This window comes from Panthera onca, chromosome C2, assembly GCF_046562875.1.
Source record: "Panthera onca isolate mPanOnc1 chromosome C2, mPanOnc1 haplotype 2, whole genome shotgun sequence".
NCBI lineage: Eukaryota > Metazoa > Chordata > Mammalia > Carnivora > Felidae > Panthera > Panthera onca.
In genome coordinates, this window is record NC_138347.1 from 110,110,137 (window position 1) to 110,122,853 (window position 12,717).

The 12,717-nt window shown below is 36.2% G+C and overlaps 1 non-coding gene across 1 annotated transcript; it reads left to right on the forward strand.

Annotated features, from left to right (window-relative positions):
* Positions 1–7,478: 7,478 nt before the first annotated feature.
* Positions 7,479–7,583, forward strand: LOC132684419 (U6 spliceosomal RNA). The gene has a single exon (XR_009612642.1). It is a non-coding gene; the product is annotated as a U6 spliceosomal RNA (small nuclear RNA).
* Positions 7,584–12,717: the final 5,134 nt, after the last annotated feature.

The window sequence follows — 12,717 nt, forward strand, 5'->3', positions numbered from 1 at the left end:
CTGTACAGGATTTTATTATTAATGATTTTGACATCACAAAGATTAATGTATTATTACTGAAAAATCAATTGCTTAAAATAAGTTTAGAAAGTGATTCAGTTGAAAGATAATTGAGGCTGCATCTAAACAAAATGTTTCAGCGCAGTGAAGCATGAATCATAAATTTAAGTTTACATTTTTCACACACTCTCCAATATCAGCATTAGAAATGAATGAGTGCAAGTTTCACTTCTACACCTCATACTGTCAAATATGGAGACATTTAGGTTTTGATACCATCATGTTCATAGGAACTTCGCAAATCTCAACCACAGAGTCACTGTCAAATCTGGGTGTCTGCATCTGCTGATTTTCTTGGAAGCACCATCCATGAGGGACATTGTTTTCAATAGCCTGGTCAAACCATATCCACATGTATGTTGTTGGTCGTGAACTAAATCTATCACAAAGCTTGAAAAAATAACCAATTCAAAATGGATGCCCTCCTGAGTAGAGTCTCCTAGATCGTGAAATCCTGGCAAGGAGGATCAACGCTGCCTTCTTTGTCGAACCCTCAGAGCCTGGCACACAGTTTTGGTGAATAGATGTCTGTGGAATAAAACTTCACGTAACCATTGGTTAGTCATACCATCATGAAATATGAAGAATATCCCGTTTTAAACTTAAGGTTACTGTTGCCAGTTGTCTACCCTTCCTCTGAATTTCTACAGCACTTGTCTAGAACGCACATATGGAACCGTACTGCTTTATATGAGGTATTTTTTTCTTTCTCTTCTTGCCTTGCCTCTCTTTTTAAATTTGATACATGCCATGTCTTTAAACAAGCTGTAAACACCTAGAGAACAAGAACACTGTCATATGTTCCTTTATGGTTCCAAACAATCTTATAAAGCAAAAAGTTCAAGAAAATTTCAGATAAAAAATAACGTTCTATTTTCTTCCTGAAGTATACTTATTCTTTTATAATCTTCATGGTTTTATCCATCTACTTAACAATTTACAATGAGGGCAATCTATTAAATGTACAGAACCCACATGTATATTAAGATGAGATAAACCAGGTTCTGATAATTTTAAAGATATTTGGGATAGTAAGAGCATTTTCCAGAGAAAATCCTTGTAGCATAGTCCTAAAGAGAGTTCCTTCCCTTTTCCCATCCATCTTCAACTTTAAGCTATTTCTCTTTCCTGGCCAAATTCCTCCTGGAATCGACAGGTTTGTAGACTTTGAACTCATTCTCACATAAGGAACTAGTGTGGAACTCTATCCAAGCGTCAGACGAAGGACAAAGGATGGAAAGCAACAGGAACTGGGATGAGCTTGCCACTTTGAATTCCCAAAGCAACTGCCATCAGTCTTTTATGAATGTGGAGAGTGCTCCTGATGCTGCAAAGACCAGTAAAGAATGAATGGGAGGACAAAATTTTTCTCCCAGTTAAGATTTGGAGAGGACAAGAACTCAACAATCAAAGAGGATTTGCCAGACGCCTCAGCAGGCAACTGACAGCCTGCCTGCCTCTACAACAGAAGCCCCTCCTCCACATCCCACCACCTCTGAAACTCCCAGTCTGAGATACCCCTACAGCCAAACCTGAGCTGTACTGAGCCAACAAGGAAAAATCACATCTAAAGGAGGTAATCAGCCAAAAGAAACATAAAATAAGTTTCCAATGAGACAGAATGGTTGTAGGAGAAAATGTAAAAAATTATTTTAAAATAATAAAAAGAACAACACCAAAAGAGATTCCAAAATCTGACGACTTCTCACTATCGCCACCACAGCTACTATATTCTATGCCATCATCCTCTCATGCCAGTGTTATTGCAATACTTCCTCTTCTAATTCCTAATATTCCTAATATTGCTCTCCTTATTGTCTTTTGACACAGAAGTCAGATTTTTCTACTGAAAAAGCAAGTCAGAGGAGGCACTGTGAAAGATTTTGGCAGCAAGCGCTTGGTTTATGAATCCCCTAAGACATTTCATAAAAACAGAGACACTAGAAGAGCAAAACCAAACAGCCATGGAAAACATTGATAACAAAACTAGGTGACAAGACTCCCCCACAAATAAGGAGGTAGTAAAAGCCTCTAAAATCCATGTAATATCAGCATTTGTATGAGAGGAAATGGAGAGGAGGCACTTAGGCTTTAGTTAGCCCTGGAGCACGGTAGAGCCCTACAATCAAGAATAAGTACCCTCTGGAAAGTTCAGTGGACCAATCTAAGAGTCACAAAGAAACTTTCAATTCACAGTGAGTGAGGAAGACTATCATGGACTATATACTATAATGGTACTAGAGTAGTCTGGGTCTTATAAACTCCTGACACTAACAAACCAAACCTTGTTTTCAAGTCAAAGACCCACACTGTAGAAAAATTACTTTTAGTAGGATGTAAATTGAACGAGACAGGGAAATGTGGACAAAGAGATGATCCATATAATAACATTGGAGGAAGGAAATAAAGGAAATTATATTACAACTTTATCAATCCAGCAAAAAAAAAGGAAAAAGAGAATAAAAGGTTAACAAAAATTATAAATTACAAACATAAAGGCAGAAGGAATAAGCCAAGCAAATCAGGTATTACACTAAATGTGAAACATTGAAATCTATCACTAATCAGACTAGGTTAAAACAATAACAAAAAACCTATAAAGAGAAAAGATCCTAAGACTTCTCATCACTAGGAGAATTTTTTTTCCTTTTCTTATTGTATCTATATGAGATAATGGATATTAACTAAACTCTAAACTTGCTGTGGTAATCATTTCATAATATATGTAAATTAAACCATCATGTGATACACCTTAAACTTATACAGTGATGTATGTCAAGTATTTCTCAATGGAAAATAAACAGGATATTTGTTGCTTCAAAAAAAATACACTTATCATTAAGTTATAAAGAATGGTTGAAAATAACAAGGTAGGAAAGGAAAAGAAAAAAATACCAGGCAAAGGCAAAGAGAAAGTAAGTGGGAATAGAACCAACAGGGTGAAATATAAAGTTAAAAGCAATAAATAGTATACAAATAGATACTACATCAGAAGATATAATATATAAAGCAAAAGCATTCAAAATGGAACAAAAATTTGATATGTATACTATTAAAATAAAAGCCTACAATAGTTTTTTTTCAGAATGAGATAGATCTGGTGAACACAAAAAATGCAGCATATATTCACCAAATTGATGATTTGTCTGGCTATAAAGAAAACCCTCTTGTCAGAATAAAATCCAATTAAGTTGGAAACAAAGTTTTTAATAAACACCTTGGGGTGCCTGGGTGGTTCCGTCAGTTAAGTGTTCAACCCTTGATTTAGGCTCAGGTTTGTGAGATCGAGCCCCAAGTTGGGCTCTGTGCAGACAGCATGCAGCCTGCTTGGGATTCTCTCTCTCCCTCTCTCTCTCTCTGCTTCTCCCTTGCTCACACACACGTGCATGTGTTCACTCTCTTTCAAAATAAATAAACAACTAAAAACTTAAAAAAGAAAAATCTCAAGTACTCAGATATTAGGAAACACTCTCTCCTCAAGAGCACTTGTATCAAAGAAGATATAAATGCGAAACAATAAGCTACATAGGAAGCAACAAAAAGAAAACACTTTGCAGCAGATAAAGTAGTGTGCAAATTTTACTAGAATATCAGTGTCTTTGTGGCAAGATTTTGTGTTTATGTGTTCCTAAATCAGAGAACACAGTAAATGTTCAATAAATATTTATTTACTGAATACATACCAAAACCAATGGGGCACAACAAAAACATTCAGATGAAAACAAAATATTTGGTACTTACCATCAAAAATTACAAAAAGCATAACAAATCAAAAAAAATTAGAAAGATGAAATTAATACAATGGCTCCAAAGATTAATTTTTAATGAAAAAAAAATCCAAAGGTTTTCATACTTTGAAAGTATGAAGATTATTAATTAATCTGGTCAAGAAAAACAAAAGAGGGGAACACAAATGAATTTAGGCATGAGAATGGAACCATAGACAAAGGAAAGTGAAAATAATTACCAGAAAATATCATATGTAATTCTATGGCTTTAAATTTATAAATCTCTTAGGGGCACCAGGTGCCCCTAAGGCATCAGTTAAGCATCCAACTTCAGCTCAGGTCATTATCTCATGGTCCGTGAATTCGAGCCCAGCAGTGGGTCTGTGCTGACAGCTCGGAGCCTGGAGCCTGCTTCAGATTCTGTGTCTCCCTCTCTCTCTGCCCCTCCCTGACCCACACTCTGTCTCTCTGTCTCTCAAAAATGAATAAATGTTTTTTAAAAAGTTAAATTTATAAACCTCTTAAAAAGGATTATTTCCTAGCAAAAGAGAAAACTATTAAATTTGACCTCAAGAAGAAATTGAAAATTTGAAAAACTGTAAAGGTGAAAAGGAAAAACACTATATAATTTAAAATACAATTCCATGAGGTGACTCAAAAAAGCAGAGTTGTAAGCATCGATCTGAAAAATACATATAACATTGTTATGTTTGTATCTATTTCAGTTGGCATCCCTCCATAAAATAGTTACGATTGCCAGGAAGAGAAACTTTCCCAGTGTCTAGAAAAGGGGCCAATGGGCATACACTACTACCTAGCAACTCCTTAGAGAGGCTTTCCCACACAAGTATAAGCAGCCATAATCACAAATATTCACTTGTAATGGTGAAGATTTGAAAATAATCTAAGTGGGAAAACAATCTCCATGGGAGGGGAGTGAACAAACACATTGTGATGCATTCAACTAAATGATTTTATGTGGCAGTTAAAAGGGATACAGCTCAAAAATGTGTTGAGTGAAAAAAGCAAGTTGTAGAAAAATATTTGTATATGAAGCCAGTTATGTAAAGTTTTAAGATAAACAAGACAATGACTCTACATTTGTTTCAGACGGGTATGCATGTAACGGAGGATAAGAATATGGACCAGATACAAAGTTACATCACAGGAATTGCCTGCAGAGAGAAGCAGCAGCAAGTACCCTAGAAAGAGACAGAAACCTCAACTTTAAATTTTGCCATTTAAAAAGCGATCTAGAATAAATATGACAAACTGCCAATATGTTTTAAAATTCTGGGAATATGCAAAATTCTGTAAAACTCTTAGTCACAGTCCTAAATTTATATTGCCTTCCAAAAGCTCTTTTCTACATTCCTTTCCTCCCGTTAAGTTCCCAGTTTCCTGAGAGGCACCCAGTAGTGTCTCCTTCCCTATACCAACTCTCCAAAAGCAGTCTGATATCTGCTGTTGGTATTTAGAGTAATTTAAAGCAGCTTATTACTCTCAGAAATATCTAATTATCTAATTGTTGAATCTGGATCTGTAGATGTACTTCCCAAACATTAAAATAGCCGGGAAGATAGCTGCATCTTTGTAATTGTAGCGCTCTCTTTCTGGGGAACTGCTTTTCCCCAGGCTCCTGGAACCACATCTGCTGGGCAACCTTTTATATCCCTGTGTGTAATTCAAGTCCAGCTCAATAGAAAGCAATTAACTTGAGTATTGTTTTATTATTAAATTAACACAAGAGACTTGCATAGGGACATTCTAGTAGTCATGATACTGCATATAATTGCATAAGCACATGTGTCAGTTTCCTAGATGGATAGGGTGACCAAACACATGACAAATCTTAGTTTTCCTTAGACAATAGTTTGCTGGTTGACTATGTGTTTAGAGAAATACAGGTAGGGGGATGGTTGAGTTCGGAATTAGGCACTTGATACTCTCAAGGCTGCTTCTTCCTCAAAGGGACCAGGAAGCTACTTCTCCAAAATGTGCAAGCTGTGGAGCAGGATACAACTTTTTGGCTGTGCACACATGGGCAGATTGCCACTGACTGGAACAGAAAGCTTAATAACTTCTCCATTAGCAAGGATTTAGACTTTACCTCAGCTGGTTTTAAATAAGTTTTAACATAATTCAAGATTCCCTCAATGAGTACAAACAACATATACTTTCTAGTAGGTCTGGTAAATGTTCTTAGATTTCTGTACCCCTTAAAATCAGGTAGTAAACAATTTATAATATTAAATAACTAAAAGCTTGGTTGACTATAGTTTCATTAGTTTTTTTTTTTCTTAATTGGCTCATTAAACTCATTTATACAATCTGAAAATTTCTTACGAAAATTAGAAACTTCTGCTTCTATTATAAGGAAGTCAGATAAATGACTCATGAAAATGTTAGAATCAGGGGCACCCATGTGGCTCAGCTGGTTAAGCATCCGACTTCAGCACAGGTCATGATCTCAGGATTCCTGAGTTCAAACCCCATGCAGAGCTTTCTGCTGTCGGCACAGAGCCTGCTTTGGATCCTCTGTTCCCCTTCTCTCTCTGCCCCTCCCCTGCTCATGATCTCACTCTCTCTAAAATAAATAAACTTTGGGGTGCCTCGGTGGCTTAGTCAGTTAGGCAGTTAAGCATCTGACTTCACCTCAGGTCATGATCTTGTGGTTCATGAGTTCAAGCCCTGCATCCAGCTCTGTGCTTGACAGCTCATAGCCTGGAGCCTGCTTCAGATTCTGTGTCTCCCTCTCTCTCTGCCCCTCCCCAACCCATGCGCTCGCTCTCTCTCTCTCTCTCTCTCTCACACACACACACAACTAAACATTAAAAAAAATTAAATAAACATAAAAAAGAAAATGTTAGAATCATACTGATAATTTAAGTATATAATTACAAGTTATATGTTCAATTACCTAAATTTAAATGATTGCTTTTGGTAATAATGCATTAAATGTATAATATGCCCATGCATTATTGCTTCTTAAATATCAATATCCATGTTTCATAGTAGAAAAATTGCTTAAATAGTTCAGGAATAAAATTATATACTCAGGGTCACTTGTGTTAATTTATGTGACTTCTTGGTTTGGAAATATATTCATATAGGTTCCAGTTTCAAAACTATTTTATATTCTGGGTTTGATATCAAGAAGTTTTAATCTTATAATATGTTAACACAAAATACTTGATAGCTCTGTGAAAACTGTTGTAATACAGAGAAATTATACTGGCATTAGAGTTAAGAAATTTCAACTAGATATATTTATTCCTATAATCAGTTACTACAGAATCATTTTTATTTGATATATATTAGAAATAAAATGTGAACTATTCCTCTGAAGGAAAAAGTATACAATCACATTTCCATAAGACTGAGGCTAAATAAAGCAAACATTTACCTCTAAACTCTCCACAATTTGCAAACTGTAAATTATCGATAAATCTAAAATGGAATACTTATAAAATACATTTGTCTGAATATCAAATATACCCCCCCCCAAATGTAACTCTTACTTAGACTAAAGCTCTGATGAAATTAAGTAATGGCATTTCTGTAGTTATTCAGAGAGATGATTGACTCCTAAACAAAACATTAATAATAATGGGCACTTTGGCTCTGAACAAATGTGTTAATCCCCTTTCCCTTAAAAAAAAATGGAATTCTTGAAAAGCACAGTATGTCAGGGCTCACTCAGCAATATGTACTAAATTTGAAACAATACAGATAAGATTAGCATGGTCCCTATGCAAGGATGACACACAAATTCCTGAAAAATTATCTTTCTTAAGATATAGAAGCAACCCAAGTGTCCATCGATAGAGGAATGGATAAAAAAGATGAGATATATATGTATACAATATGTATATATTTTTTCCATGAATATTATATATATAAGAATATTACTCAGCCACAAAAAAAGGATGAGGTCTTGCTATCCGCAACAACATGGATGAACCTAGAGGATATTATGGTAAGTGAAATAAGTCACAGTTGAAAGAAAAATACCATATGATTTCCTTTATATGTGGAATCTAAGAAACCAAATGAATATACAAACAACAAATAAACCAGAACCAGACCTATCAGTGCAGAGAGCAAATTGATGGTTGTTGGAGGGGAGTGGGGCTGGGGGGTGGGCAGGACGAATAAGGAGGAATGGAAGATGTAGGCTTCCAGCTGTGGAATGAGTGAGTCAGCAAAATGAGAGTAGAGAATAAGGAACGTGGTCTGTGGCACTGTGATGGGATCGTACGCTGACCAATGGTGACTCACACTTGTGGCGAGCATAGCACAATGCATAGTGATGTTGAATCACGACGTTATACACCAGGAACCAGTGTAGCATTGTGTGTCAAGCACACTCAGAAAAAAAAAAAAAAAAAAAAAAAAAAGCAAGCACAGTGTATCATCCAGATTGAGGTATGCTATAGGTAAAAAGTTGCCTTGTGGCCATAAAGATTTTTAAATAAATGTTTCTAAAATTCTTTAGAATAAATGTTTTAAAAGACTGAGCTCTAGACCTTGCTGGAAAGAACATGATTGTGTTTCAATGAGTGGCAGAAAAGTCACTGCCATATTGTGTCAGCTAAACCTTCCAGAAATCTGCTGTGCAGGGTGTCAGAGAAAGCTATTCACAGGGAGACATCTGCCCAGAGGCATTCTGCTAAAACCACCAGGGGAAGCTGCTGGCAGCTGAGTCCTGCTCACCACCAGGCACTTCAGGAGGCAGAAGATGGAGAAGCTCTAAGTGCCACAGGAGACTGCCTAGTGAGGGTACTCTGGCACCAGGAAGCAGGAGGGTACTCTGGCACCAGGAAGTCCTTTGGTCCTTCAGTGTCTCTCCATCATCCACTTGCAAAGCCTCAACACTTTGGTGGCCACAGAAAAATATTTATGGGCCCAAATTTGTTCTCGCAGAGTAATATAAAAGAGTGAATTTGGAAGTGGAAGGCTCTAAATCAATAAAAATTACATGTGGTCAGGTCACATCCACATGGCTGTCCTGATTTGTGGGCAGTGTTCCTCTAACTGGTGATCTGGAGGCCCTGGCTTTTTCTTCTGTGTGATTTTTCTATCTTCTGCATGCAGTGTTCAGCGTCACAGCACTTGGTTGTATCAAATAAGTCAAAGGAAAAAGATCATGAAGAATGTCATGAGAAAGTTTCTAAGGGCAAGGTCCAGAAGTGGCATGTATCACTTCTACTCACACGTCATCGGCAAGAACCCAGTCATATGCTCACACCCAATTGCTAAGATAGACTAGGAAATGTAGTCAAGCTGGTGCCCAGGAGGGAGAAATGGTTTTGGTGACTAGTTAGTCTCTGTCACAGATAATTTCTCTTAACTTATTATTTTATTATTCCTGGAAGCAATGCATTTTAACTACTAGTCACCACAGTTACCCCTGGCCTGGATGATAGTAATATATGTGTGTAATATCCCCAGATGTCAGCTGGGGCCCCTCCAGCCCATTAAAACCTGATGATAATGGTAATACATGTACATATATATTGAGATGTCAGCTAAGAATCCTCTGCCCACTGAGTTCCAGATAAAATTTGCCCAGATCCCTAGTTTCATGTCCCAGAGAGGTCTGCAAATTCCCAGAGTTCTCATATTCTCATAGTCTTCTCCATGTCTAACTTCTGCTTTCACACATACTGTTGCGATTCCTCACTGCTCTGATCCAGATATGAAATCCAAATCTTTCATCGATTTCCACCCAAAAATAATCATTTAAACACACATGCACAGGTATGGAAGACTTTTCTGAAGATTTGCAAATGCCAGAGGAGGTTTAAATTATAGCAGGAGGAATAATTTCAAACTATATACTAAGCAACCTCTTGTCCTTTGGTACCAACTAAAATTTCTGAGGCTCTTCTCATCATTTGGTTTCCTTCTTCACATCATGTCACCATCCCTTTCTCCCCAGAGTCTCTTTACCTCCCAAGAGGAAAATCAATCCCCTTTACTTTATCATGCCAGAACAACTTAACCATTTTTATTAGTTGTTTCTTAAGTTCCTACTGACACCAGTGCTCTGGGAGTCTTATTTGCCATCCCCAGGGACTCTAAATGTACTCTAAGAGAAATCCATGTGCTGGTTGTTAAAGCTAAAATTTTTACATTATTTCATATAAAGTCAAAATTGACTTGATTACTGACTCTACTAAGAGTTCTACCAGATCAGCTTTCCCAGCGTGTGTTCTATAGTGCACCTGTCCTATGAGATAATCTGCAGACTAAATGCATACATAAATAAGCGAGATCTACAATCAAGTAATTTTAAGAAACTTTGCATACTATACTCCCCTTCTTGGAAATTCATAATGCACATTCAACATATTGACAGCTGGGAAAAGTCATGTACCTGTTTAGCTGTGATAGTAGCTAACTTACTTGATGACATAACCTTTTTTTGCACAAAATGCCTTCTACTGTACAGAATATACAGAATGTAGAAAGTCCTTTCTAGCTACAATGTTCTGAAACACTGTAATTCTTACATACCTATATGACTAATGACAAAACAACCATAAAAAAAAAAAATGAGCCCAACAGCCTGGCCAGATGGGAACTGTCACACACTTTTTTTTACTGCAGGAGCCCTCTCCCTCTCCGGTGACCACTATGTCCACCCAGAGTTTAAGTCATCTGGTTATTCTAAGAGAGTGAGGCAGAGACTTTCAGACACTAATCAGAAATCACCAGGAAAAAAGAAAGCAAATTTCCCAGCTGGTGCTAAAAGTTCCCTATCTCTCCACTTTGATCTTCACCAAGGCTACTTGAGGCAGGGCTTTGACTGACTAACAAATGTCCCCTCCCTCTTTCCTATTTGTATTTCCTGTGTTCTCTTGAGACAAGCTGCTTCTGCTCCCTGACTCCTCCCCAATATTTAACTTTTCACCAATCCTGGACTTCTGATCCTTTTGGTTAAAAATACGCTTGTTTGTAATGTAATCAAATTTTATAGCAAGTCAGCAGTCTAGACAGTAGGTGACTTTTATTGGCCCTTCTAACCTTAACACTATGAAGTAGTTTGACTTTTCCTCTAGTAGAACATATTGACTAGCAAACTTAAAAATTCATCTTAAGTGAGAAATACTATTGGGTAGCACAATTCACTTCAATGTTGTCACCAAGTCACAGGCCCATGTTTTTATCGCTTTGAAAGTGTCTTGAAAAACACAAAGTGTGATATAAATACAGTAAATCATTAGTATTTCCTGTCACTTTCTTTGGGAAAATATTTATTTCTGCTTCGGGTACTTTAGACTCTGAAATAAATGTATTGAAGTCTTCTTTCAGATAAATTAATTAACTTTTTTTAAACAAGGTAGAAGTCTTTATATTAACCGACTGTAAGTTCTTTGCCTGATACATGTGTTGCAATTGTTATTACCCAGTCTAATGGCTTGCCCTTCATTTTCTTAAGGGTGTCTTTTAAATAGCAGAATTAAAAATTTTTTAAGTTTGATTTATCCATTTTCCTCCAGAATATTTATAGTTTTAGTTTTTATGTTTAAGTCTGTAATCCACGAATGTTTGTGAATGATATGAGCTAGAGATCAAGATTAATTATTTTTCATATAGTTATCTGTATGTTACAGCACCATTTGTTTAAAAAATTTCCTTTCTCCATTCAAACTCTTAGTGCCTTCATTAAAAATCTATTGACCATGAATGGTGGATCTGTTTCTGAGCTCTATTCTGTCCCATTGGTTTATTTTTCTATCCTTATTCTAATATCAGAGACTTAATTACTATAAGTGTAGAGTCTTGAAATCAAGTAGTGTAAGTCCTCCAATCTTGTTCTTTTTCAAGATTGTTTTGTTTATTCTAGAGTCTTTTATACCAAAATTAATTTTAGAATCACTTGATTTATATTTAAAAATACATACATAAATACACAGGCCTATTGCTGTTTTAAGTGGGATTGCATTAAATTTCTGTCGATTTGAGAAATTCATATCTTAAAAATATTAGACAATGTCATCCATAAAAATGGTATAATCCTCCACTTGTTTAGGTTTTTAAAATTTCTCTTTGAAACATTTTTCATTTACTGTATAGAAATTATGCACACTTTAAATTTATTCATAAAGATAAAATGTGTTTTTTCGAGAGACAGAATGAGTAGGGGAGGGGCAGAGAGAAAGGGAGACAAAATCTCAAGCAGGCTCCAATGTGGAGCCTGACGTGGGCTCCATCTCACAACCTTGAGATCATGACCCTGAGATCACAACCTGAGCAGAAACCAAGAGTCCGATGCTTCACCGACTGCACCACCCAGGAGTCTCTCTAAAATGTTTTTAATGCTGTTATAAAGCATGCTATTTTAAAGTTCCCTTTTCCAAATGTTTGTTCCTAATAAATGGAAACACTATATCTCCACTGTCCCAGATTTACCACATGAAAACAATTCTTTAATTAAAAAGTAAATCAGTAAGTTAAACTATGAGAATTATAAACCAAGTGCAGTTTACTTACTGATAAGACTGACTGTTCAGAATTTATTTCCCAATAATATCTTCATAAATTGATTGGCTCTTTATCCATGATAAAACTATTAAGGAGAATGTGAGAGATGGCACCAGAAATAAAAACTTTTAAAGAATTTAATTAAATGCCTCAGTTTCTATGTTCTCTGCCCTTGGCCCATGAACAAAGTTTTAATGTAGTAAGCTTTAACTTAAACTAATCTTTTAATCAGGCTCTGTGCTGACACTCAGAGCCTGGAGCCTGCTTCAGATTCTGTGTCTCCCTCTCTCTCTGCCCCTCCCCTGCTCATGCTCTTTCTCTCTCTGTCTCAAAAATAAATATAAAACATTAAAAAAAAAACTAGTAGTTAATCCATGCTCAAATTCAATTAGAATTTTATAAAAATCATTTTAAGCCAGTCTAGAAAATATATTTG